Raw genomic sequence first — 26409 nt, 5'->3', positions numbered from 1 at the left:
GTCATCAGTGATGTCATCAGTGATGTCATCAGAAATTCCACTTGTGGAGTGATTGATCAGTGATTGATCAGTGATTGATCAGGGCGTGACAGCTGCTTCCATCATGAACACATCCCTTACTTGTGATTCTTGAATATTTCTGAGTTGTTGACTGCAGTAAAGAATCAGGGGTGAGGGTTGGATCCCACAGATCCAGCAGAACGCTTAGGTGTGGTAGGACGGCCAGCAATGATGACGATCAAAACTCAGCCATGAAGCATTTACTGTATATATCGCTACGACTGAGTATCATTACTAAAGAAACTTGGACATATTGTTACTGTAATGTGAGGAAGCTCAGAGGTTGATCTGCAGAGACAAGTGTTCAATGTGCAAAGTTAAAGAGATATAAACATGCTGTATCCAGTACAAACGAGTAATAAATGTGATATGAGGTGTGATGATTGACAGAGTTCAGAGTCTTGATTAAGTGTGTCTTGATTAAGAAGTTCTTATGACCTGGAGAAGATTATTATTTTACGTCTCTCAGTAAAAAATGTTTCAGTTAATCAGCATGTTGTTTTTATCCCCGTCTGCATGAACCTCTGGGAGCTTCTGTGTCAACATTGATGCTATTGGAAGTTCAGTCACAAAGACTTCTGGATGAAAATACGTCTTCAGTAGTTACACAAGCATCAAAGAACAACTTCTTCCAGGAACAAAACTGACTTTAATGCTGGAGACGACAGATTAATTCCAGGAAATAAAAACACCTCACAGTTTGATTGATGAAGAAAACTAATGATCATTGATCATCACTGTGTCTCTGATCTGTGCAGCAGCAGCTGCCTCACCAGCTCTGGACCATAAAGGCTTTTACACGCAGCAAACCGATGACAGAAAGGAAAGGTCTTAACGCAAAGTTCTTCTTTTCTATGTTTACTTCAAAAACTGAAAAATCATACAAAATACTGAACCGAATCCTTAACGTTTATGAATAAAATAAAGTATGCTGGTCAAAAGACTGTGTAGCTCAAAGGTCCAGAGACGTGTAAACTTTCACTGAGTTACCGTATATTTATTCTACATACAGCAGCCAATAGAAATGCAATATTCTGCTTTGTGACTAGTCACTGGTTAGACCAAATATAAAACCAAAGTCTTACAAAAGGTATTAATCATCTTAAACATAAATCACATTGAGGCAAAATGGCTACAACAGATCAAAAATAAATCCAATACAAATATTGTCATCTAACAATCATGTAGCATGATGAAAGTCTGCAGTGAAAACCTTCTCCAACCAGAAACAAACAGGAAAGTTCCAGAAAACAAAGTTCAAACTTACAGTTTGTTCAAACAGTCCAAAGAGTTGAACATGAAGATTCTGCAGTCTGAACAAAAACAACTGAGACGCAACTGAACTGATCCTGGAATGAATCAGAGCTGGAGGAGGAGGATAATGACATATAGGAGGAGGAGAATGGAGAGGTAGGAGGAGAAAGAGTCTCATAGATAATCTGGCTGAACTTAAAAAATGAAGGGGACAATTTATATTGAAGATTGTTAATGAATTTCAACTAAATTATTGAGTAAATGATCTGAGATTTTTTTAGGTTTATTAATTTATTTTGGTTCATCATTGTTCAGATTAAGTCCCATTATTTTCCGGTTCCTGTGTGTTTCTGCCAACAATGTCCATCCAGCTGTTGGGACATAGTGTGTGTGATGTCCTCAGTGATGTCATCAGTGATGTCATCAGTGATGTCATCAGAAATGCCACTTGTAGAGTGATTGATCAGTGATTGATCAGTGATTGATCAGGGCGTGACAGCTGCTTCCATCATGAACACATCCCTTACTTGTGATTCTTGAATATTTCTGAGTTGTTGACTGCAGTAAAGAATCAGGGGTGAGGGTTGGATCCCACAGATCCACCAGAAAGCTTAGCTGTGGTACGACGGCCACCAATGATGACGATCAAAACTCAGCCATGAAGGGTTTACTGTATATATCGCTACGACTGAGTATCATCACTACAGAAACTTGAAAATCTTGTTACTGTAATGTGAGGAAGCTCAGAGGTTGATCTGCAGAGACAAGGGTTCAATGTGCAAAGATAAAGAGATATAAACATGCTGTATCCAGTGCAAACAAGTACCAAATGTGATATGAGGTGTGATGATTGACAGAGTTCAGAGTCTTGATTAAGTGTGTCTTGATTAAGAAGTCTTATGACATGGAGAAGAGAATTATTTTACGTTTCTCAGTAAAAATATTTCAGTTAATCAGCCTGTTGTTTTTAACCACGTCTGCATGAACCTCTGGGAGCTTCTGTGTCAACATTGCTGCTATTGGAAGTTCAGACAGAAAGACTTCTGGATAAAGATACGCCGTCTTCAGTAGTTACACAAGCATCAAAGAACAACTTCTTCCAGGAACCAAACCGACTTTAATGCTGGAGACGACAGATTCATTCCAGGAAATAAAAACACCTCACAGTTTGATTGATGAAGAAAACTAATGATCATTGATCATCACTGTGTCTCTGATCTGTGCAGCAGCAGCTGCCTCACCAGCTCTGGACCAGAAAGGTTTTTACACGCAGCAAACCGATGACGGAAAGGAAAGGTCTTAACGCAAAGTTCTTCTTTCTATGTTTACTTAAAAAACTGAAAAATCATACAAAATACTGAACCGAATCCTTAACGTTTATGAATAAAATAAAGTATGCTAGTCAAAAGACTGTGTAGCTCAAAGGTCCAGAGACGTGTAAACTTTCACTGAGTTACCGTATATTTATTCTACATACAGCAGCCAATAGAAATGCAATATTCTGCTTTGTGACTAGTCACTAGTTTGAAGAAATATAAAACCAAAGTCTTACAAAAGGTATTAATCATCTTAAACATAAATCACATTGATGCAAAATGGCTACAACAGATCAAAAATAAATCCAATACAAATATTGTCATCTAACAATCATGTAGCATGATGAAAGTCTGTAGTGAAAACCTTCTCCAACCAGAAACAAACAGGAATGTTCCCGAAAACAAAGTTCAAACTTACAGTTTGTTCAAACAGTCCAAAGAGTTGAAGATGAAGTTTCTGCAGTCTGAACAAAACTAACTGAGACGCAACTGAACTGATCCTGGAATGAATCAGAGCTGGAGGAGGAGGAGGAGGAGGAGGAGGAGGAGGAGGAGGAGGAGGAGGAGGAGGAGGAGGAGGAGGAGGAGGAGGAGGAGGAGGAGGAGGAGGAGGATGGACAGGTAGGAGGAGAATGGACAGGTAGGAGGAGGAAGAGTCTCATAAATAATCTGGCTGAACTTAAAAAATGAAGGTGACAATTTATATTAAAGATTGTTAATGAATTTCAAATAAATTATTGAGTAAATTATCTGAGATTTTTTTAGGTTTATTAATTCATTTTGGTTCATCATTGTTCAGATTAAGTCCCATTATTTTCCGGTTCCTGTGTGTTTCTGTCAACAATGTCCATCAAGCTGTTGGGACATAGTGTGTGTGATGTCATCAGTGATGTCATTAGTGATGTCATCAGAAATTCCACTTGTGGAGTGATTGATCAGTGATTGATCAGTGATTGATCATGGCGTGACAGCTGCTTCCATCATGAACACATCCCTTACTTGTGATTCTTGAATATTTCTGAGTTGTTGACTGCAGTAAAGAATCAGGGGTGAGGGTTGGATCCCACAGATCCAGCAGAAAGCTTAGCTGTGGTACGATGGCCACCAATGATGACGATCAAAACTCAGCCATGAAGGGTTTACTGTATATATCGCTACGACTGAGTATCATCACTACAGAAACTTGAAAATCTTGTTACTGTAATGTGAGGAAGCTCAGAGGTTGATCTGCAGAGACAAAGGTTCAATGTGCAAAGATAAAGAGATATAAACATGCTGTATCCAGTGCAAACAAGTAATAAATGTGATATGAGGTGTGATGATTGACAGAGTTCAGAGTCTTGATTAAGTGTGTCTTGATTAAGAAGTCTTATGACCTGGAGAAGATTATTATTTTACGTTTCTCAGTAAAAATATTTCAGTTAATCAGCCTGTTGTTTTTATCCCCGTCTGCATGAACCTCTGGGAGCTTCTGTGTCAACATTGATGCTATTGGAAGTTCAGACAGAAAGACTTCTGGATAAAGATACGTCGTCTTCAGTAGTTACACAAGCACCAAAGAACAACCACTTCCAGGAACCAAACTGACTTTAATGCTGGAGACGACAGATTCATTCCAGGAAATAAAAACACCTCACAGTTTGATTGATGAAGAAAACTAATGATCATTGATCATCACTGTGTCTGATCTGTGCAGCAGCAGCTGCCTCACCAGCTCTGGACCAGAAAGGTTTTTACACGCAGCAAACCGATGACGGAAAGGAAAGGTCTTAACACAAAGTTCTTCTTTTCTATGTTTACTTCAAAAACTGAAAAATCATACAAAATACAGAACCAAATCCTTAACGTTTATGAATAAAATAAAGTATGCTGATCAAAAGACTGTGTAGCTCAAAGAACCAGTGGCGTGTAAACTTTCACTGAGTTACCGTATATTTATTCTACATACAGCAGCCGATAGAAATGCAATATTCTGTTTTGTGACTAGTCACTAGTTTGAAGAAATATAAAACCAAAGTCTTACAAAAGGTATTAATCATCTTAAATATAAATCACATTGATGCAAAATGGCTAAAACAGATCAAAAATAAATCCAATACAAATATTGTCATCTAACAATCATGCAGCATGATGAAAGTCTGCAGTGAAAACCTTCTCCAACCAGAAACAAACAGGAAAGTTCCAGAAAACAAAGTTCAAACTTACAGTTTGTTCAAACAGTCCAAAGAGTTGAAGATGAAGATTCTGCAGTCTGAATAAAACCCACTGAGACGCAACTGAACTGATCCTGGAATGAATCAGAGCTGGAGGAGGAGGAGGAGGAGGAGGAGGAGGAGGAGGAGGAGGAGGAGAATGGACAGGTAGGAGGAGAATGGACAGGTAGGAGGAGGAGGAGGAGGAGGAGGAGGAGGAGGATGGACAGGTAGGAGGAGAATGGACAGGTAGGAGGAGGAAGAGTCTCATAAATAATCTGGCTGAACTTAAAAAAATGAAGGTGACAATTTATATTGAAGATTGTTAATGAATTTCAACTAAATTATTGAGTAAATGATCTGAGATTTTTTTAGGTTTATTAATTTATTTTGGTTCATCATTGTTCAGATTAAGTCCCATTATTTTCCGGTTCCTGTGTGTTTCTGCCAACAATGTCCATCAAGCTGTTGGGACATAGTGTGTGTGATGTCATTAGTGATGTCCTCAGTGATGTCATCAGTGATGTCATCAGTGATGTCATCAGTGATGTCATCAGTGATGTCATCAGAAATGCCACTTGTGGAGTGATTGATCAGTGATTGATCAGTGATTGATCAGGGCGTGACAGCTGCTTCCATCATGAACACATCCCTTACTTGTGATTCTTGAATATTTCTGAGTTGTTGACTGCAGTAAAGAATCAGGGGTGAGGGTTGGATCCCACAGATCCAGCAGAAAGCTTAGCTGTGGTACGATGGCCACCAATGATGACGATCAAAACTCAGCCATGAAGGGTTTACTGTATATATCGCTACGACTGAGTATCATCACTACAGAAACTTGAAAATCTTGTTACTGTAATGTGAGGAAGCTCAGAGGTTGATCTGCAGAGACAAGGGTTCAATGTGCAAAGATAAAGAGATATAAACATGCTGTATCCAGTGCAAACAAGTAATAAATGTGATATGAGGTGTGATGATTGACAGAGTTCAGAGTCTTGATTAAGTGTGTCTTGATTAAGAAGTCTTATGACCTGGAGAAGAAAATTATTTTACGTCTCTCAGTAAAAATATTTCAGTTAATCAGCCTGTTGTTTCTAACCACGTCTGCATGAACCTCTGGGAGCTTCTGTGTCAACATTGATGCTATTGGAAGTTCAGTCACAAAGACTTCTGGATGAAAATACGTCTTCAGTAGTTACACAAGCACCAAAGAACAACTTCTTCCAGGAACCAAACTGACTTTAATGCTGGTGACGACGGCTTCATTCCAGGAAATAAAAACACCTCACAGTTTGATTGATGAAGAAAACTAATGATCATTGATCATCACTGTCTCTGATCTTTGCAGCAGCAGCTGCCTCACCAGCTTTGGACCAGAAAGGTTTTTACACGCAGCAAACCGATGACGGAAAGGAAAGGTCTTAACACAAAGTTCTTCTTTTCTATGTTTACTTCAAAAACTGAAAAATCATGCAAAATACAGAACCAAATCCTTAACGTTTATGAATAAAATAAACTATGCTGATCAAAAGCCTGTGTAGCTCAAAGAACCAGTGGCGTGTAAACTTTCACTGAGTTACCGTATATTTATTCTACATACAGCAGCCAATAGAAATGCAATATTCTGTTTTGTGACTAGTCACTAGTTTGAAGAAATATAAAACCAAAGTCTTACAAAAGGTATTAATCATCTTAAATATAAATCACATTGATGCAAAATGGCTAAAACAGATCAAAAATAAATCCAATAAAAATATCGTCATCTAACAATCATGCAGCGTGATCGTCAATAAGTCAATCAAGCCAGTTATGTGACTATTTGTATAGAAATTATCTGTTTGAAGTCTTTCAGTCAGGGTTCAGAATGCATCATAGCACAGAGACAGCACTGGTTCGAGTCACGAGTGACCTCCTTATGGCCTCAGATAAGGGACTAGTGTCCATACTGGTTCTACTGGACCTCAGATAAGGGACTAGTGTCCATACTGGTTCTACTGGACCTCAGATAAGGGATTAGTGTCCATACTGGTTCTACTGGACCTCAGATAAGGGATTAGTGTCCATACTGGTTCTACTGGACCTCAGATAAGGGATTAGTGTCCATACTGGTTCTACTGGACCTCAGATAAGGGATTAGTGTCCATACTGGTTCTACTGGACCTCAGATAAGGGATTAGTGTCCATACTGGTTCTACTGGACCTCAGATAAGGGATTAGTGTCCATACTGGTTCTACTGGACCTCAGATAAGGGATTAGTGTCCATACTGGTTCTACTGGACCTCAGATAAGGGATTAGTGTCCATACTGGTTCTACTGGACCTCAGATAAGGGATTAGTGTCCATACTGGTTCTACTGGACCTCAGATAAGGGATTAGTGTCCATACTGGTTCTACTGGACCTCAGATAAGGGATTAGTTTCCATACTGGTTCTACTGGACCTCAGATAAGGGATTAGGGTCCATACTGGTTCTACTGGACCTCAGATAAGGGATTAGTGTCCATACTGGTTCTACTGGACCTCAGATAAGGGATTAGTTTCCATACTGGTTCTACTGGACCTCAGATAAGAGATTAGTGTCCATACTGGTTCTACTGGACCTCAGATAAGGGATTAGTTTCCATACTGGTTCTACTGGACCTCAGATAAGGGATTAGGGTCCATACTGGTTCTACTGGACCTCAGATAAGGGATTAGTGTCCATACTGGTTCTACTGGACCTCAGATAAGGGATTAGTTTCCATACTGGTTCTACTGGACCTCAGATAAGGGATTAGTGTCCATACTGGTTCTACTGGACCTCAGATAAGGGGTTAATGTTCATACTGGTTCTACTGGACCTCAGATAAGGGATTAGTGTCCATACTGGTTCTACTGGACCTCAGGTAAGGGATTAGTGTCCATACTGGTTCTACTGGACCTCAGATAAGGGATTAGTGTCCATACTGGTTCTACTGGACCCCATACTGGTTAATAATAATATTAATAAATTGTATTTATAGAGCGCATTTTCACCTGAAGAACAAGTCTCAAAGCGCTTACAATAAAGATTAGAAAAAAAGAAAAAATAGAAAATAAAAATAAAAGAGAAATAAAAATAAAAAAATAAAATAAAATAAAAAAGCTAAATTAGCAAAAAAAAGCACAAGGACATTCTAAAAGACCAGGACATCAGGGATAGGCTTTCTTAAAGAATAACGTTTTTAAGTTTCTTTTAAAACAGTCTGTGGTCTGGGGGGCCCTCAGGTGGTCAGGCAGGGCGTTCCAAAGCCTTGGGGCAACTGCCTGGAATGACCGATCTCCCATTTTTTTGAGCTTTGTTCTGGGGGGGTGGAGGTAGTGTTTGTCAGCTGAGCGGAGGGTTCTTTGGGAGATTTGAGGTGAGATGAGGTCCTTCAGGTAGGCGGGTGCATTTCCATGAACACAGTGGTAGGTGAGCAGGGAGATTTTATATTCAATTCGGTGATGGATGGGAAGCCAGTGGAGGGAACGGAGGATGGGTGTGATGTGTTCATGTTTTCACACCCTCATCAGGATCCTGGCAGCGCTGTTTTGAATAAGCTGGAGCTTTTGAAGGCTCTTGCCAGGAATCCCGATGAGGAGTGCATTGCAGTAGTCGAGCCTGGAGGAGACAAAGGCGTGGACCAATTTTTCTGCGTCTTGAAGAGTCAGAAATGGGCGTAGCTTGGCGAGGTTTCGTAGATGGTAAAAGGAGGTTTTGCAGAGGTGTTTGATGTGGGATTCAAATGCCAGATGGGGGTCGAACTTGACACCCAGATTGGTGACTGTTTTGGAAAGTGGGATGGTTTGGCCAGAGAAGGAGATGCTGGTTATGGATGATGAGAGTAGCTGGTGGGGAGTACCGATGAGAATGGCTTCAGTTTTAGAGCTATTTAGCTGTAGATAGTTGTGGTTCATCCACGCCTTTATCTCCTCCAGGCAGATGGAGAGTGCAGATGGTGAGGGTGTAGTTTCAGAGGAGGTGGAACCAGTTTTAACGTACAGTTGTGTGTCATTGGCATAACAATGAAAAGAGAGTCCGTGCTTCCTAATGATGTGACCAAGAGGAAGGATGTAGAGGATAAAAAGGGTTGGACCGAGCACCGATCCTTGGGGGACCCCACAGGTGATGTTATGTGTACTGGATTTGGCGTTCCCCAAGGCAACAAACTCAGTTCTTCCAGTGAGGTAAGAGTGGAACCATTTTAGGGCGGTGCCGGAGAGTCCGAAGGTGAACTGTAGGCGGTGTAGGAGGATCCTGTGGTCGACTGTATCAGATGCAGCAGTCAGGTCAAGCAGGACAAGGAGGGATGGAGAGCCAGCATCTGCTGCCATCAGCAGGTCGTTTGTGACCCTGACCAGTGCTGTCTCGGTACTGTGAGCTGTGCGGAAGCCGGATTGAAATGTCTCAAAAAGGTGGTTTTCATGGAGATGGTCGTGAAGCTGAGCAGCGACCACTTTTTCCATTACTTTAGAAATGAATGGGAGGTTGGAGATGGGTCTGTAGTTTGTCAGGTCATAGGGGTCTAGAGTGGTCTTTTTAAGAAGGGGTCTGATGACGGCAGTTTTAAGGGCGGATGGAAGATGGCCAACTTGAAGAGAGTGGTTGATGATTTGGGTGATGAGGGGGCTTATGGCATGGACATTTGATTTTAAGAGACATGTGGGGAAAGGATCCAGGATGCACGTGGTGGGTTTCATTTTGCGGATGACAGCTTCAATCTCATGCTGTGTGGTGTCAAAGAAAAAAGAGAGAGTATGGGGAGAAGCTGTCTCTGGGTTTTCAATGGCCGGTGCAGGCAAAGGCGGGAGGCTGGAGGAGAAAAGAGAGGAACGGATGGTATCCACTTTTGTGGTGAAAGTAGTGATGAAGTTATTGCATTTCTCCTCTGTGGGGTTAGAAAAAGAGGTGGTGTGAGGCTTTAGGAGATGATTAACAGTGGAGAAAAGTTTCTTGGAATTTCCAGGGCTATTGTTGATGATGGAGGAGTAAAACTGTGATCTTGCATTTGCTAGTGATTTGGAGTAGGTTTTCTGATGGTCACGGAAAGCCAGATTGTGGACAGCAAGCCCTGATGTTCGGAAACGCCGTTTGAGAGCACGCCCAGTTTCCTTCATTTTCCGTAGCTCCTGAGTGAACCAGGGGGCGGAGCGTGTGAAATTTACAGTCCTTGTCTTAGTGGGAGCATGGGTGTCTAGGATGCTTTTGAGGAAGTTATTGTAGTAGTCCACTAAGTCAGCGATGGATAACAGTTCTGTGGAGGTGGACACATTATTGAGGTCAGAGGATAAAGAGGCCGGATTTATGCGTTTGAGGTTTCTGAAGCTGATTTGGCGTTTGGGCTTGGTATGCAAGGACAATAGCAGCAGATCCATCGAGATGACCCTGTGGTCAGAGACACCGAGGTCATAGATGTGGAGGTTGGTGAGGTGATCAGAGTTTGTGATAACCAGGTCCAATGTGTGCCCCCGAATGTGCGTGGGGACATCGACAAGCTGTTTGAGGTGAAGTCCAGAAGTTGAAGAAAATCTGATACAGAATGACAGGAGGGTGAGTCAACATGAATGTTTAAGTCTCCAACTATAACAACATTGGCTGATGTTGTGCAAACTGTCATAAGTAACTCTTGAAATTCAGAAATGAAAGCTGGGTTTGGCTTTGGTGGGCGATAGATGAGAAGAAAAGTTGTAGGGAGTGGGGATAGACATTTAAATGCTAGACACTCAAAAGAAGACAGCTTAGGCAGTGCCATGGGGGAGATATCAAGTTTACTGTGATAGAGGACAGCCAGACCCCCACCACGGCCAGAGGTGCGAGCCTTCTCAAAATAACTAAAACCAGGTGGGGACGCCTCATTTAGTGAGGAGTACACCTCAGGTTTTTGCCATGTTTCTGTGAGGCACATTAGATCAATCTCCTTTTCCAGAATGTGATCATGTATAAGGCTGGCTTTGTTTGAGAGTGACTGAGCATTAAAAAGTTCAATTTTTAGGCTTGAGGGGCTGGAAAACTTCACAGATCGGAGTGCATTATAGTGATCTTTACAATCCACTCCAGGTTTCCTGTTTTGCCTGGCGAGTTGCAGTCTCGCGATGTTTACTACGTTGGCGCATTGTAGTCTCGCGTTACTAGTTCCGGTAACAGGTGCGTCCCGATGACGTGTCAGAGGTTTGACGGTGCGCGCGGTAGACCAGATGGATGGTATCGCTCTGGAATGACCACGCTGGATGACAAACTTGCGGCCACAGCCTCTGTGAGTATAGCGGGGCCGAAGTAAAAGTCCAAGTTGTTTGATAACTGAGATGCGAGGTGGAATGGCAAGGGAGTTGAGTCTCAGCAGCTGCTGAGACGAGTACTGAGGCATGATGCCGGATGTGGTGGGAGAAGACCCGGCGCCAGCAGTGAGACGCACGCCCGGTGCAGAGGGACAGCCGCTCGCCGTGGCCGCGCACACCAGGACAATCCACGGGAGAAACAGAGGTGAAACCGAGGATGACGAGCGTCGGCGGGGAGGAAGAGACACCATGCGGAGAGCAGGAGCGGAGGCGGAGGCTGAAGTGATCGGGCTGACCAAGGAGGTGGTTGAGAGCCAGCCGAGCGCGGAGACGCCGAAATCCACCCGGGGGACGGCCACGGGACACATCCAGCAGAAACAGACCGCAGGTGAGGTCCAAAGGGTCGGCTACAGCTGGGGATTTGCCAGCGGGGGGCCGCCGGCGTTGCAGGGTAGATCGTCAGATGAGGCAAAAGCAGTCCACGAAACTGATTTAAAGTTCTTAGTAGTGTTAAAAAAAAAAAAGTTTGTAAGTCAAGCTAAAAAGATAAAAGAGGGATAAAAACAGAGTTAAAAACAACGGCGGAGAAGCGGCGAACAGACAACGCCAGCGTCCTCTCACACCCACATCACACCCGATTGGTTCTACTGGACCTCAGATAAGGGATTAGTGTCCATACTGGTTCTACTGGACCTCATACTGGTTCTACTGGACCTCATACTGGTTCTACTGGACCTCAGATAAGGGATTAGTGTCCATACTGGTTCTACTGGACCTCAGATAAGGGACTAGTGTCCATACTGGTTCTACTGGACCTCAGATAAGGGATTAGTGTCCATACTGGTTCTACTGGACCTCATACTGGTTCTACTGGACCTCAGATAAGGGATTAGTGTCCATACTGGTTCTACTGGACCTCATACTGGTTCTACTGGACCTCAGATAAGGGATTAGTGTCCATACTGGTTCTACTGGACCTCAGATAAGGGATTAATGTCCATAATGGTTCTGCTGGATCTCAGGTAAGGGATTAGTGTCCATACTGGTTCTACTGGACCTCAGATAAGGGATTAGTGTCCATACTGGTTCTACTGGACATCAGATAAGGGATTAGTTTCCATACTGGTTCTACTGGACCTCAGTGCTGCTTTTGACACTATAGATCATGGCATTTTACTGCACAGGTTAGAGCATGTTGTTGGGATTAAAGGGACAGCTCTACGTTGGTTTAAATCATATCTATCTGACAGGTTCCAGTTTGTTCATGTACATGAGGTTTCTTCAGAACAGTCCAGGGTCTGTTATGGTGTTCCGCAGGGTTCAGTGCTAGGGCCAATCTTGTTCAGTTTATACATGCAGCCGTTGGGAAGTATAATCCAGAATCACGGCATACACTTTCATTGTTATGCTGATGATACGCAGCTCTATTTGTCTATGAAGCCGGATGAGACAGAACCGTTAGTTAAACTTCAGGCATGTCTTAGGGACATCAAGGACTGGATGTCCAGAAATTTCTTGCTTCTAAATTCAGATAAAACAGAGGTTATCATTCTTGGTCCAGAGCATCTTAGGAAGGGATTAGATGGTGTTGCGATGGCTTCCAGTGCAACTGTGAGAAATCTTGGTGTTGTTTTCGATCAGGATTTGTCGTTTAAAACATATGTTAATCAGGTTTGTAAAATAGCGTTTTTCCATCTCCGTAATATTGCAAAAATTAGGAAAATCCTCTCGCAGAGTGATGCAGAAAAACTAGTTCATGCGTTTGTATCTTCTAGACTGGATTACTGTAATGTGTTATTAGCAGGATGTCCAAGTAATTTGCTGAATAGGCTCCAGCTGATCCAAAATGCAGCAGCACGAGTGCTGACAGGAATCAGCAGGAGAGACCATGTCTCTCCAGTGTTAGCGTTGCTCCATTGGCTAAAATTCAGAATTCAATTTAAAATTGTATTACTTGCATATAAAGCCCAAAACGGCTCAGCTCCGCAGTATTTACAAGATTTGATAGTGCCTTATGTTCCTGGCAGAGCTCTCCGCTCCCAGGGTGCAGGTTTACTCGTAGTTCCTAGAGTATCCAAAAGTAGATTTGGAGGGCGGGCGTTCTGCTATCAGGCACCATTACTATGGAACCAACTTCCAATCTTGGTTAAGGAGGCTGACACCACCTCCACCTTTAAAACTAAACTTAAAACCTTTCTGTTTAGTAAAGCCTATAGTTAGTGTTTAGTAAACCTCTAGCTGGTGTTGGTAAATCTCTAGGTAGTGTAAACTCTAGTGTGTTAGAGTCAGTAGTCATAGTTGCAGCTATAGAACAAGACTATAATAGTTAGTCTCAAATATAGCTTGGTGGTAGATATGCTGCTATAGGCCTATGCTGCAGGGGGGACCGACATGATCCGCTGGACGGTGCCTCTCACCCTTCTTCTCCTCTCCTCTTCCCTTCCTCTCTTCTCCATTACCATTTTTATTTATTATAAATATCTCATAGCTATCATTTTTGTCCATCTTTCTTGTAGTTTCTTGTGCCGGCCCCCCTTTTTTCTCTTTTGTGCATGTTTGCAGGCCGGAGCCTCGGGAGCTGCGTCCTGGCCTGCGGTCCCGGTACCCCCCCCCCCCCCCCCGCTGGTCATCCCGCTGCTGCTTCCACCTGCCTGCTGTGTGCTGCTGACGTCCCTGACTCCCCAAGTCTGGCCTTCGGCAGGAGGGTCCCCCCTTATGAGCCTGGTCCTGGTCCAGGTTTCTTCCCTCCTAAAGGGGAGTTTTTCCTTGCCACTGTTTGGCTTAAGGCTTTTCTCCCACTATGGGAGTTTTTACCTGCCATTGTTTATGTAATAATTGCTAGGGGGTTTATGTTCATGCTTATGTTTATGTTTCATTTTCTGGATCTCTGGAAAGCGTCTAGAGACAACATCTGTTGTATAAGACGCTATATAAATAAAATTGAAATTGAAATTGAAATTGAAATAAGAACTTTAACTTGTTCCTGAATCTGCATCATGTGAGCAGGAAGGACGTCGGGGTCTGGCCGTCTAAGAACTTTAACTTGTTAGGGTTAGGGTTAGGGTTAGTTGTTTGATGCTATCTCGATGAACCCCCTGCTTCGTCCGACGACTGGGCAGTTTACAGGGTTCAAAGGCAATGCACTGGCCGGCGCACGTCGTCCGCATCTCTCCGATCCATTTCCGCACCATCCCTTAGTAAAACAAAGTTCATAACAAAATGGAGACTCCCTCAGAGTACTGGAAAAATTACTTTGTAAAAATATGGGAACTCCCCTTTAAGTTCTGGAGAAAAAAGGTGTGTTCCTGTGTGTTTGTAAAATTGTGGGGACCTCCCTTAGAGTTCTGGAAATAATATGTCTTTGTAAAAACGTGGGAACCTCCCTTAGAGTTCTAGAAATCATATCTGTTTGTAAAAATGTGGGAATCACCCTTAGATTTCTGGATATATGTGTTTGTACAAAAGTGGGAACCACCCTTAGATCTCTGGAAATAATATGTGTTTGTAAAAAAGTGGGAACCACCCTTAGATTTCTGGAAAAAAATATATATATATACAAAAATATATAATAAAATAATGTTTGTAAAAATTTGGGAGCCTCCCTCAGAGTTCTGGAAAAAAATTGTAAAAAAATGTAAAAAAAGTGGAGAAGGTTTGAGAAGGGACAGGGCCAGGGAGAGGTGTCTGGACGGACAGCGCTTTCCCCCGCCGGACCGGGCTGTTACCTTGTCCCTCTCACTCCCACGCAGTGCGAGGGAAGGAAAGAGAAGGATGGAGTCCTGAATTTCCTGGTACGATCCAAGTCAGGGTGAGGTTGGGGTTAAGGTTAGGGTGGGTTTGGGTTAGGGTTATGGTGGGGGGAAGGGTTATGGTTAGGATTTGGGAAAGGGTTAGGTTGGGGAAGGGTTAGGGTTATGGTGGGGGGAAGGGTTAAGGTTAGGATTTGGGAAAGGGTTAGGGTTAGGTTGGGGAAGGGGTAGGGTTATGGTGGGGGGAAGGGTTAAGGTTAGGATTTGGGAAAGGGTTAGGGTTAGGTTGGGGAAGGGGTAGGGTTATGGTGGGGGGAAGGGTTAAGGTTAGGATCTGTGAAAGGGTTAGGGTTAGGTTGGGTTAGGGTTAGGGATTAGGGTTAGGGTTAGGGTTAGGGTTTGTGGTCAACGGCTCCCTGCGGGAAACCAATACGCTACTGCCTCCTAACGCTCGTTGGCGTTACCAGAGATCACAGAAGGTAGTGTTGCACTCTCACATCGTACATCCAGTTGAGATCCGTATGCACTAAAGTACTTTTGTCAGTAGCGTATGGTGCAAGACCTCTGAATAGTTTCAGAGTTTTGATGTGAGATGTGCTGTATGGTGTATCAAGGTCACTGGGTACCCCTTATGTGTGCAGTCGGATTGCGGAGGATCCGGTGTCTTCGTAGTGGCTAGTGGGTGCAATATGAGAGGACAGTTGTGAGTTTTGGAAGGGGAGAGGAAGGGGGGGTTGGGTTGATAGTTCAGAGAGGAGAGGTGAGGGGGGTTTTTTGGAGCGGTTTTTAGGATTTGGGGTTCGGGTTAGAATTTGTTTGTGTAGTTTAAGATTAGGGTTAAGGTTAGGGTTTAGTTTAAGTTTAGGGTTTGGTTTTAAGGTTGAGGTTGGAATTAGGATTTGGGTTAGGGTTAAGGTTAGGATTTTGGGTTAGGTTCAGGTTTAGGGTTAGGGTTAGGGTTGGGGCCAGGGTTAGGGTAAGGGTTAGGTTTAGGTTTTCGGGTTAGGGTCAGGGTTAGGGTTAGGGTTATGGTTAGGGTTAGGTTTAGGGCCAGGGTTAGGGTTAGGTTTAGGGCCAGGGTTAGGGTAAGGGTTAGGGTCAGGGTTAGGTTTAGGATAAGGTTTTGGGTTAGTTTTAGGGTTAAGGTAAGGATAGGGGGTAACAGCCACTTTTGAGCCGGCTCAAAGCTAGCTTAGCAGGCTATAACTTGCTAACCAAGCTATAACTTAGCTTAGCATGTATATATAGGGCTCCTAGGTGATAACTACTTCGCAAACGGTGTCGTTTTCGCGATTGGAGCAAAGGATCATGGGTAAAAAGTGTTTTTTTTGAATAACTTTTGATAGGAAGGTTAGGGTTAGGGTTAGGGTTAGGATAAGGCAAGAGTGCCACTTTGGAATCTTTGATTTGACCCCCTAAAGGGTTAGGGTTAGGGTTAGGGTTAGATTTTTCAGGTTTCTCGATGATCCCCCCACCTCGTCCGTCGACTCGGTGGTTTACAGGGACCAAAGGTAATGCACAGGCCGGCGCACGTCGTCATAGCTCTCTTGACCGTACTATCCACCAAAAGTTTGATTAGTAGTGGTTAGATTTTTCAGGTTTCTCGATGATCCCCCCACCTCGTCCGTCGACTCGGTGGTTTACAGGGACCAAAGGTAATGCACAGGCCGGCGCACGTCGTCATAGCTCTCTTGACCATACTATCCACCAAAAGTTTGATTAGTAGTGGAGACAACAGGTCAATTACAAGTTTAAGTTTGATTAGTAGTAGAGACAACAGGTCAGTTACAGATTTGGGTGAGAGGGGTCAGGACCAGGAAGAGTTGCCTTATAGGGGCAGGTCTCTTCCCCGCCTTGACGGGCCGTTATCCTGCCCCTCTCACACTCCCACGCAGAGCGAGGGAGTAAAAGAAGGAGGAGGGTGATGGGTGGAGTCATGAATGTCCTCGTAGATCCAGGCTGGGATGGAATCATGTCCAGGGTGGGGATGAGGGAGCTCCACATCTGGTTGAGAGAGTTCCACATCTGGTTGAGAGGGCTTCACATCTGGTTGAGAGGGGTCAGGACCAGGGAGAGTTGCCTTATAGGGGCAGGTCTCTCCCCCGCCTTGACGGGCCATTATCCTGCCCCCTCTTGCTCCCACGCAGTACGAGGGAAAGAAAGAAGGAGGAGGGTGGTGGGTGGAGTTGTGAATGTCTTCGTAGATCCAGGCTGGGATGTGGTTGGGATAAGGGTTAGTGTCAGGGGTTAGGGTTAGAGTTAAGGGTTAAGGTTAGGGTTAGGGGTCAGGGGTTAGGGTTATGATTAAGGGTTAGGGTTAGGGGTTGGGGTTAGGGTAAGGGTTCGGGGTTAGGGGTTAAGGTTAGGGTTAGGGGTCAAGGGTTAGGGGTTGGGGTTAGGGTAAGGGTTCGGGGTTAGGGTTAGGGGTTAAGGGTTAAGGTTAGGGGTCAGAGGTTAGGGTAATGATTAGGGTTTAGGGTTAAGGTTAGGGTTGGGGTTAGGGTTAGGGTTAGGATTAGGGGGCTGATCCCCTCTCCGGCCGGAGAAGGGGCGTGCACGGGCCATCCCCCCTGCCCTTCCGTAACCCGAGTCCCCCGGAGGCGCACGGTCACGCTGACGGCGTCTGCCATAGCGTACCTCGTGCCACCCATCCTCCATTATTCAGCTTGAAAACAACTTGTATTTGTTTGTAAACCAACAAATCAAATAAACAACAAACTCAGAAAAAAGGTTTTTATGTTGTCTGTTTGTAAATCAACAAATTAAATAAACAACAAACTCAGAAAAAAAGTTCTTATGTTGTCTGTTTGTAAATCAACAAATTAAATAAACAACAAACTCAGAAACAACAAACTCAAAAAAAAGGTTCTTATCTTGTCTGTTTGTAAATCAACAAATTAAATAAACAACAAACTCAGAAAAAAGGTTCTTATGTTGTCTGTTTGTAAATCAACAAATTAAATAGATAAAAACCCAGAAAAGAGGTTTTTATGATCAAACAATGAAATAAAATGTATTTTTACATTCAGTGAATTGTAAAAATAAAGAAAAAAGTTTTTTTTCAAAAATCAAATAAATGAAATAAAATGTATCACTATCACGAGTGGATTTTATAATAAAGAAAAAAAGTTTTTTTTGATCAAATAACAAAAATAAAATATTTTCTAAACAATCAACAAAGGAAGGGTGTGCTAGGGTTAGGGCAGGCTCTTCTTCAGGCCAAGCACACCAAATAACTGTAAGCTTGCTAGCAAAAGTGGCTCTGCAAAGCTCCGTCAGTATCAGATCAACTCGAGAAGCTGGAGCTGAATGAGGCTCCAGTGTTCGGCTCAGCCCTTTTTATTCTCTCCCCATGCTACTCCCCCTCCCTTACCGGAGGGGGATTTCCCAAGCTGCTCGCCCCTCCCTTCACGGAGGGGGATTTCCCAATTTTAACCCTTTTTATGCCAAATAAAATTAACAAACCATGTGAAAATTGTTTATTTTATATTGTTTTCATCGTTTCCAGTGAGTACAAGCAGTGAAATGTAAATGATCCTTGTGAAAATGATTTTTTTCATTTTATTATCACTTCCGGTGAATCCGGGCAGTAAATTAAAGTCAATAATCACTGTGAGAACTGCTTTTGTTATTTTTTTCTGTGTGTCCGGTGAGTACGGCCAGTAAAATGAAGGAAATGATCCCTGTGGAAATTGATTTTCTTAATTTTTCCTATTTCCGGTAAGTACGGTCAGCCAAATTAATTTAATTATCCCTGCGAAAATTGTTTTTATTATTTTTACATCGTCTCCGGTGAGTACGGTCAATTTGTTAAAGGTAAATGAGTGTATTACATATATATTTTAATTAAATTTCCTTCATTTTATGCCAACGATGAATTTAATAGTCCCGGTAAATTGTTTTTCTTATTTTTTCCTGTTTCCGGTAAGTACGGGCAGCAAAATTAAGTTAATTCTCCCTGTGAAAAATGTTTTTTTGTGATGTATTATTTTTACCTTGTCTCCGGTGAGTACGGTCCGTATGTTAAAGGTGAGTGAGTGTGTAACATATGTATTTTAATTAAATTTCCTTCATTTTATGCCAACGATGAATTTAATAATCCCGGTAAAATTTGTATTTTTATTTTTCCATCGTATCCAGTGAGTACGGTAAGTGTTTACACGTAAGTAAGTGTGTTGTACATGTATTTTAATGAAATGTCCTTAAATTTATGAATTTAATAAACCCCGTAAAATTTATTTTATCCTTTGGTCCAATGTTTCGTATTTATAATTAACATATTAACCCAATTTGAACCCGTTCCATGTAAAAATCACCCTCTATATCCCCCCATACACACGCACACAGACAGGCATAGGGTGGGCGGGGTTAAGGTTAGGGTTAAGGGTGAGGTTAGGGTTAAGAAATGAGATCAAGGTAAGGTCAGGGTTAGGCCTAGAGTCCAGTGACGGTTAGGGTTAGGAGTAGGGTTAGGGTTAGGCCTAGAGTCCAGTGACGGTAAGGGTTAGGGTTAGGGTTAGGGTCTAGGGTTAGGGTTAGGATTAGGGTTAGGGTTAGTTAGGGTTAGGGTTAGGGTTAGGGTTAGGGTTTGTGGTCAACGGCTCCCTGCGGGAAACCAATACGCTACTGCCTCCTAACGCTCGTAGGCGTTACCAGAGTTCGCAGAAGGTAGTGTTGCACTCTCACATCGTACATCCAGTTGAGATCCGTATGCACTAAAGTACTTTTGTCAGTAGCGTATGGTGCGAGACCTCTGAATAGTTTCAGAGTTTTGATGTGAGATGTGCTGTATGGTGTATCAAGGTCACTGGGTACCCCTTATGCGTGCAGTCGGATTGTGGAGGATCCGGTGTCTTCGTCTGTGGCTAGTGGGTGCAATATGAGAGGACAGTTGTGAGTTTTGGAAGGGGAGAAGAAGGGGGGGGGGGGGGGGGGGAATTAGGATTTGGGTTAGGGTTAGGGTCAGGGTTAGGGTTATGGTTAGGATTAGGTTTAGGGCCAGGGTTAGGTTTAGGGTTAGGGTTTGGGTTGGGGCCAGGGTTAGGGTTAGGGTCAGGGTTAGGGCTAGGTTTAGGGCCAGGGTTAGGTTTAGGTTTTTAGGGTTAGGGTTAGGGTAAGGGTTAGGGTTAGGATTAGGGTTAGGGATGGTTAGGATTTGAGTTGAGGTTGGGCTTTTGAGTAAGATTAAAGGGTTAGGGTTAGGGTTAGGGTTAGGGTTAGTTGTTTGATGCTATCTCGATGAACCCCCTACCCTGGTCCGACGACTGGGCAGTTTACAGGGTTCAAAGGCAATGCACTGGCCGGCGCACGTCGTCCGCATCTCTCCGTTCCATTTCCGCACCATCCCTTAGTAAAACAAAGTTCATAACAAAATGGAGACACCCTCAGAGTACTGGAAAAATTATTTTGTAAAAATATGGGAACTCCCCTTTAAGTTCTGGAGAAAAAAGGTGTGTTCCTGTGTGTTTGTAAAATTGTGGGGACCTCCCTTAGAGTTCTGGAAATAATATGTCTTTGTAAAAACGTGGGAACCTCCTTTAGAGTTCTGGAAATCATATCTGTTTGTAAAAATGTGGGAATCACCCTTAGATTTCTGGAAATATCTGTTTGTACAAAAGTGGGAACCTCCTTTAGAGTTCTGGAAATCATATCTGTTTGTAAAAATGTGGGAATCACCCTTAGATTTCTGGAAATATCTGTTTGTACAAAAGTGGGAACCACCCTTAGATCTCTGAAAATAACGTGTTTGTAAAAAAGTGGGAACCACCCTTAGATTTCTGGAAAAAAAATATATATACAAAAATATATAATAAAATAATGTTTGTAAAAATTTGGGAGCCTCCCTCAGAGTTCTGGAAAAACATTTTTGTAAAAAAATGTAAAAAAGTGGAGAAGGTTTGAGAAGGGACAGGGTCAGGGAGAGGTGTCTGGACGGACAGCGCTTTCCCCCGCCGGACCGGGCTGTTACCCTGTCCCTCTCACTCCCACGCAGTGCGAGGGAAGGAAAGAGAAGGATGGAGTCCTGTACCATCATTATAGTTCTGGAGAAAAAAATGTAAAAAAATGTAAAAAGAAATGTGGAGGTTTGAGAAGGGACAGGGCCAGGGAGAGGTGTCTGGACGGACAGCGCTTTCCCCCGCCGGACCGGGCTGTTACCCTGTCCCTCTCACTCCCACGCAGTGCGAGGGAAAGAAAGAGAAGGATGGAGTCCTGAATTTCCTGGTACGATCCAAGTCAGGGTGAGGTTGGGGTTAAGGTCAGGGTGGGTTTGGGTTAAGGTTAGGATTATGGTGGGGGGGAAGGGTTAAGGTTAGGATTTGGGAAAGGGTTAGGGTTAGGTTTATGGTGGGGGGAAGGGTTAAGGTTAGGATTTGGGAAAGGGTTAGGGTTAGGTTTATGGTGGGGGGAAGGGTTAAGGTTAGGATTTGGGAAAGGGTTAGGGTTAGGTTTATGGTGGGGGGAAGGGTTAAGGTTAGGATTTGGGAAGGGTTAGGGTTAGGTTGGGGAAGGGGTATGGTTATGGTGGGGGGAAGGGTTAAGGTTAGGATCTGGGAAAGGGTTAGGTTTAGGGACTGGAGGGAAGAGTTAGGGGACGCCATCCAGGCTGCAGTTGACAGGTCCTTCGGGATAAAAGTCTATTTCCATCCAGCAATAATCTATTTATTTCTCTATTATATTTCCAATTCTATTCAGCAATAATCTATTTATTTCCCTATTTTATTTCTAATTTATCCTATTTATAGGACACATCATCAGTAGTGAACCCCGGGATCACGGGGTGTTTCGGCCATTACCACCAGACACCCTCACCCAAGGGATGGCCCCGCCGGGATGATCAGTTCCCAGGGTGTGTCCATTTTAGTATAAAGATAAGTTAAAATCAAATTTTATGAGTTAATATTACAGAGTTAAAATTATTATAATCACGGTAGGAAGGCTATATTTTTTTATATATTATAAAACTTATTATATAATTATTATTATATTTATTATTATTATGAATTTAATTATTATAATTATTATTATTGTTATTATTATTATTATTATTATTTATTTAAATAGTATTATTATTATTATTATTATTTTTTTAAAACAAGGTGAATTTTTCATGAAAAAGGCATACTTACCATTGAATTCCAGCACAGGAGGGTCTGTGACATCACAAGGCAGCCCCCACCTTTTTTTTGGAGCAGGGTGACGAAGAGGAAGGATGAAGAATGGTCCTCTTCACCCATGGCAAAGTAATTCTGTGTCTCATAAACCGTATGACTACAGAATTTGTGAAAACTCGTTTTTTAGACTGGGCTGTGAGTGGAGGTCATATTTCTTACAGTCCTACTCCGTTATGGTTTCAAAAAAAATGTTCTAAAAACCCTATAATTAGTAAGATCTCATTTAGAGCTGTCCGAAAATACCCCATATGTCCATATTTTTATTTGTAATTACAGAGCTATTAAGATAATTAGGTCTCCCGTAGGTTTACCCAGAATTCAACTGGGTTTTCTAATCGTCTAATATGGTTAAAAGTAAAATTGTAATTACTCGGCTCCCCTTACTGCTAGATTTTTAAAAATAGGGGGGTCTCTTTGTTATGGAATAAGGGTCCTAATTAAGGCTGTTATGCCCGCTTTTAACCACTAGGGAGTGTTTAATCATTAAAGAACCACCTGTATTTTTCCAACCTTTGATTAAATCTTTTTCTGCTGTATCCGGTTGATCCGGTAATTAAATAAGCATGTTATATATGTATATATTTATTTATTAATTAAAATAATCGCCTATATTGTCTGTCCTGATTAAATCTTTTCTTTTTCCTTGTATCCGGGTGATCCGGTGAAATTTAAAAGTCTAAATAATCATGTTATATATGTATATATTTAATAATTAAAATAATCGCTTGTATTTTCTATCATTTGGTTAAATCTTTTCTTTTTCTGTTGCATCCGGGTAATCCGGTTAATTTTAAAAACCTAAATGATCATGTTATATATGTATATATTTAATAATTAAAATAATCACCTGTATTTTCTATCTTCTGGTTAAATCTTTTCTTTTTCTGCTGCATCCGGTTAATCCGGCGAATTAAATAATCATGTTATATATGTATATATTTAATAAGTAAAATAATCCCCTGTATTTTTAATCTTCTACAATGGTAATATTTAATTATTAAAATAATTTCTATCTCTAACCCGTTTTAATAATTATTAAAAAATGCTTTTAAAATTTTTATTCCGTTTTAATGGTAGTATTTAAATCCTTGAAAGGACTCACCTTTATTTTCAGTCCGTTTTACTAGTTTGTATTCTGGCGTGGTTGTCGATGTCTTTAGAAACTTAATCCTTTTCCATCCATGTTCTGGTTTGATTCTTGTTAAATCTTTGGAGCCTTGATTACTTGTAATCCATATTCTGGTTTAGTTATCGATGTTTTTAGTGACATACTTATTTTCCATCCATATTCTGGTTTGATTATTAAGTCTTTAGAGACTTAATTATTTGTAATTCATATTCTTGTTTAGTTATCGATGTTTATAATGACATACTTATTTTCCATCCATATTCTGGTTTGATTATTAAGTCTTTAGAGACTTAATTATTTGTAATCCATATTCTGGTTTAGTTATCGATGTTTTTAATGACATCCTTATTTTCCATCCATATTCTGGTTTGATTATTAAGTCTTTAGAGACTTAATTATTTGTAATCCATATTCTGGTTTAGTTATCGATGTTTTTAATTACATACTTATTTTCCATCCATTCTGGTTTGGTTATTATCGGTGTCTTCAGAGACTTAATTATTTGTAATGGTCCATATTCTGGTTTAGTTATCATTGTGTCTTTGAGGAATGACCAGTATTTTCAGTCAGTTTTAATAGTCCATTTTCTGGTTCAGTTTTCATCTTTGTGTAGGAGCAAGGAGCAAGGAGGAACGTTGGGGATGGTGCTAACCTGGCTTGTGTGTTCAGAGAGATCGCTGACCGAAGGCACGGGCTAGGGTTAGTTGTTTGATGCTATCTCGATGAACCCCCTACCCTGGTCCGACGACTGGGCAGTTTACAGGGTTCAAAGGCAATGCACTGGCCGGCGCACGTCGTCCGCATCTCTCCGTTCCATTTCCGCACCATCCCTTAGTAAAACAAAGTTCATAACAAAATGGAGACACCCTCAGAGTACTGGAAAAATTATTTTGTAAAAATATGGGAACTCCCCTTTAAGTTCTGGAGAAAAAAGGTGTGTTCCTGTGTGTTTGTAAAATTGTGGGGACCTCCCTTAGAGTTCTGGAAATAATATGTCTTTGTAAAAACGTGGGAACCTCCTTTAGAGTTCTGGAAATCATATCTGTTTGTAAAAATGTGGGAATCACCCTTAGATTTCTGGAAATATCTGTTTGTACAAAAGTGGGAACCTCCTTTAGAGTTCTGGAAATCATATCTGTTTGTAAAAATGTGGGAATCACCCTTAGATTTCTGGAAATATCTGTTTGTACAAAAGTGGGAACCACCCTTAGATCTCTGAAAATAACGTGTTTGTAAAAAAGTGGGAACCACCCTTAGATTTCTGGAAAAAAAATATATATACAAAAATATATAATAAAATAATGTTTGTAAAAATTTGGGAGCCTCCCTCAGAGTTCTGGAAAAACATTTTTGTAAAAAAATGTAAAAAAGTGGAGAAGGTTTGAGAAGGGACAGGGTCAGGGAGAGGTGTCTGGACGGACAGCGCTTTCCCCCGCCGGACCGGGCTGTTACCCTGTCCCTCTCACTCCCACGCAGTGCGAGGGAAGGAAAGAGAAGGATGGAGTCCTGTACCATCATTATAGTTCTGGAGAAAAAAATGTAAAAAAATGTAAAAAGAAATGTGGAGGTTTGAGAAGGGACAGGGCCAGGGAGAGGTGTCTGGACGGACAGCGCTTTCCCCCGCCGGACCGGGCTGTTACCCTGTCCCTCTCACTCCCACGCAGTGCGAGGGAAAGAAAGAGAAGGATGGAGTCCTGAATTTCCTGGTACGATCCAAGTCAGGGTGAGGTTGGGGTTAAGGTCAGGGTGGGTTTGGGTTAAGGTTAGGATTATGGTGGGGGGGAAGGGTTAAGGTTAGGATTTGGGAAAGGGTTAGGGTTAGGTTTATGGTGGGGGGAAGGGTTAAGGTTAGGATAGGGTTAGGGTTAGGGTTAGGGTTAGGGTTAGGTAAGGGGAACTGAACCGGCCCACCCGGAGGAGGGCCGGAAATGCACTGGCCTTCCGGCCAAATTTACCCACTAAACCCCTCCCCTTTTATAGGAATTTTGTAGGGTTAGGGTTAGGGTTAGGGTTAGGGTTAGGGGTTAAGGGTTAAGGTTAGGGGTCAGAGGTTAGGGTAATGATTAGGGTTTAGGGTTAAGGTTAGGGTTGGGGTTAGGGTTAGGGTTAGGATTAGGGGACTGATCCCCTCTCCGGCCGGAGAAGGGGCGTGCACGGGCCATCCCCCCTGCCCTTCCGTAACCCGAGTCCCCCGGAGGCGCACGGTCACGCTGACGGCGTCTGCCGTAGCGTACCTCGTGCCACCCATCCTCCATTATTCAGCTTGAAAACAACTTGTATTTGTTTGTAAACCAACAAATCAAATAAACAACAAACTCAGAAAAAAGGTTTTTATGTTGTCTGTTTATAAATCAACAAATTAAATAAACAACAAACTCAGAAACAACAAACTCAAAAAAAGGTTCTTATGTTGTCTGTTTGTAAATCAACAAATTAAATAAACAACAAACTCCGAAACAACAAACTCAAAAAAAAGGTTCTTATGTTGTCTGTTTGTAAATCAACAAATTAAATAAACAACAAACCCAGAAACAACAAACTCAAAAAAAGGTTCTTATGTTGTCTGTTTGTAAATCAACCAATAGATAAAAACCCAGAAAAAAGGTTTTTATGATCAAACAATGAAATAAAATGTATTTTTACATTCAGTGAATTGTAAAAATAAAGAAAAAAGGTTTTTTTCAAAAATCAAATAAATGAAATAAAATGTATCACTAACACGAGTGGATTTTATAATAAAGAAAAAAAGTTTTCTTTGATCAAATAACAAAAATAAAATATTTTCTAAACAATCAACAAAGGAAGGGTGTGCTAAAAAAGAAAAGGCGACGTTTCGAGCCGAGCAGGCTCTTCTTCAGGCCAAGCACACCAAATAACTGTAAGCTTGCTAGCAAAAGTGGCTCTGCAAAGCTCCGTCAGTATCAGATCAACTCGAGAAGCTGGAGCTGAATGAGGCTCCAATGTTCGGTTCAGCCCTTTTTATTCTCTCCCATGCTACTCCCCCTCCCCTACCGGAGGGGGATTTCCCAAACTGCTCGCCCCTCCCTTCACGGAGGGGGATTTCCCAATTTTAACCCTTTTTATGCCAAATAAAATTAAATTCAATTAACAAACCCTGTGAAAATTGTTTATTTTATATTGTTTTCATCGTTTCCAATGAGTACAAGCGGTGAATTGTAAATGATCCTTGTGAAAATGATTTTTTTCATTTTATTATCACTTCCGGTGAATCCGGGCAGTAAATTAAAGTCAATAATC

At 42.0% G+C, this 26409-nt stretch overlaps 2 protein-coding genes across 5 annotated transcripts in view; one reads left to right on the top strand and one right to left on the bottom strand.

Annotated features, from left to right (window-relative positions):
• The window catches only part of LOC133423617 (NACHT, LRR and PYD domains-containing protein 12-like), an 87928-nt gene extending 83013 nt beyond the window's left edge, over nucleotides 1-4915 (bottom strand). Inside the window, exon 1 of one of the 4 annotated variants that reach the window (XM_061713865.1) lies at nucleotides 4836-4915. The gene's annotated coding sequence lies outside the window, so the exon portion shown is untranslated. Of the gene's footprint in view, nucleotides 1-120; nucleotides 262-1327; nucleotides 1391-3048; nucleotides 3129-4835 lie in introns of those variants that run through there. The other 3 variants (XM_061713864.1, XM_061713866.1, XM_061713867.1) reach the window with 3 other exon arrangements.
• The window catches only part of LOC133423619 (alpha-tectorin-like), a 255976-nt gene that overhangs the window by 207552 nt on the left and 22015 nt on the right, over nucleotides 1-26409 (top strand). The gene's annotated exons all lie outside the window — the stretch shown is intronic.

Source organism: Cololabis saira, chromosome 22 (genome assembly GCF_033807715.1).
Source record: "Cololabis saira isolate AMF1-May2022 chromosome 22, fColSai1.1, whole genome shotgun sequence".
Taxonomy (NCBI): domain Eukaryota; kingdom Metazoa; phylum Chordata; class Actinopteri; order Beloniformes; family Belonidae; genus Cololabis; species Cololabis saira.
The sequence above is the reverse complement of the archived record's forward strand: the minus strand, read 5'-3'. Positions and strand labels throughout refer to the sequence as shown.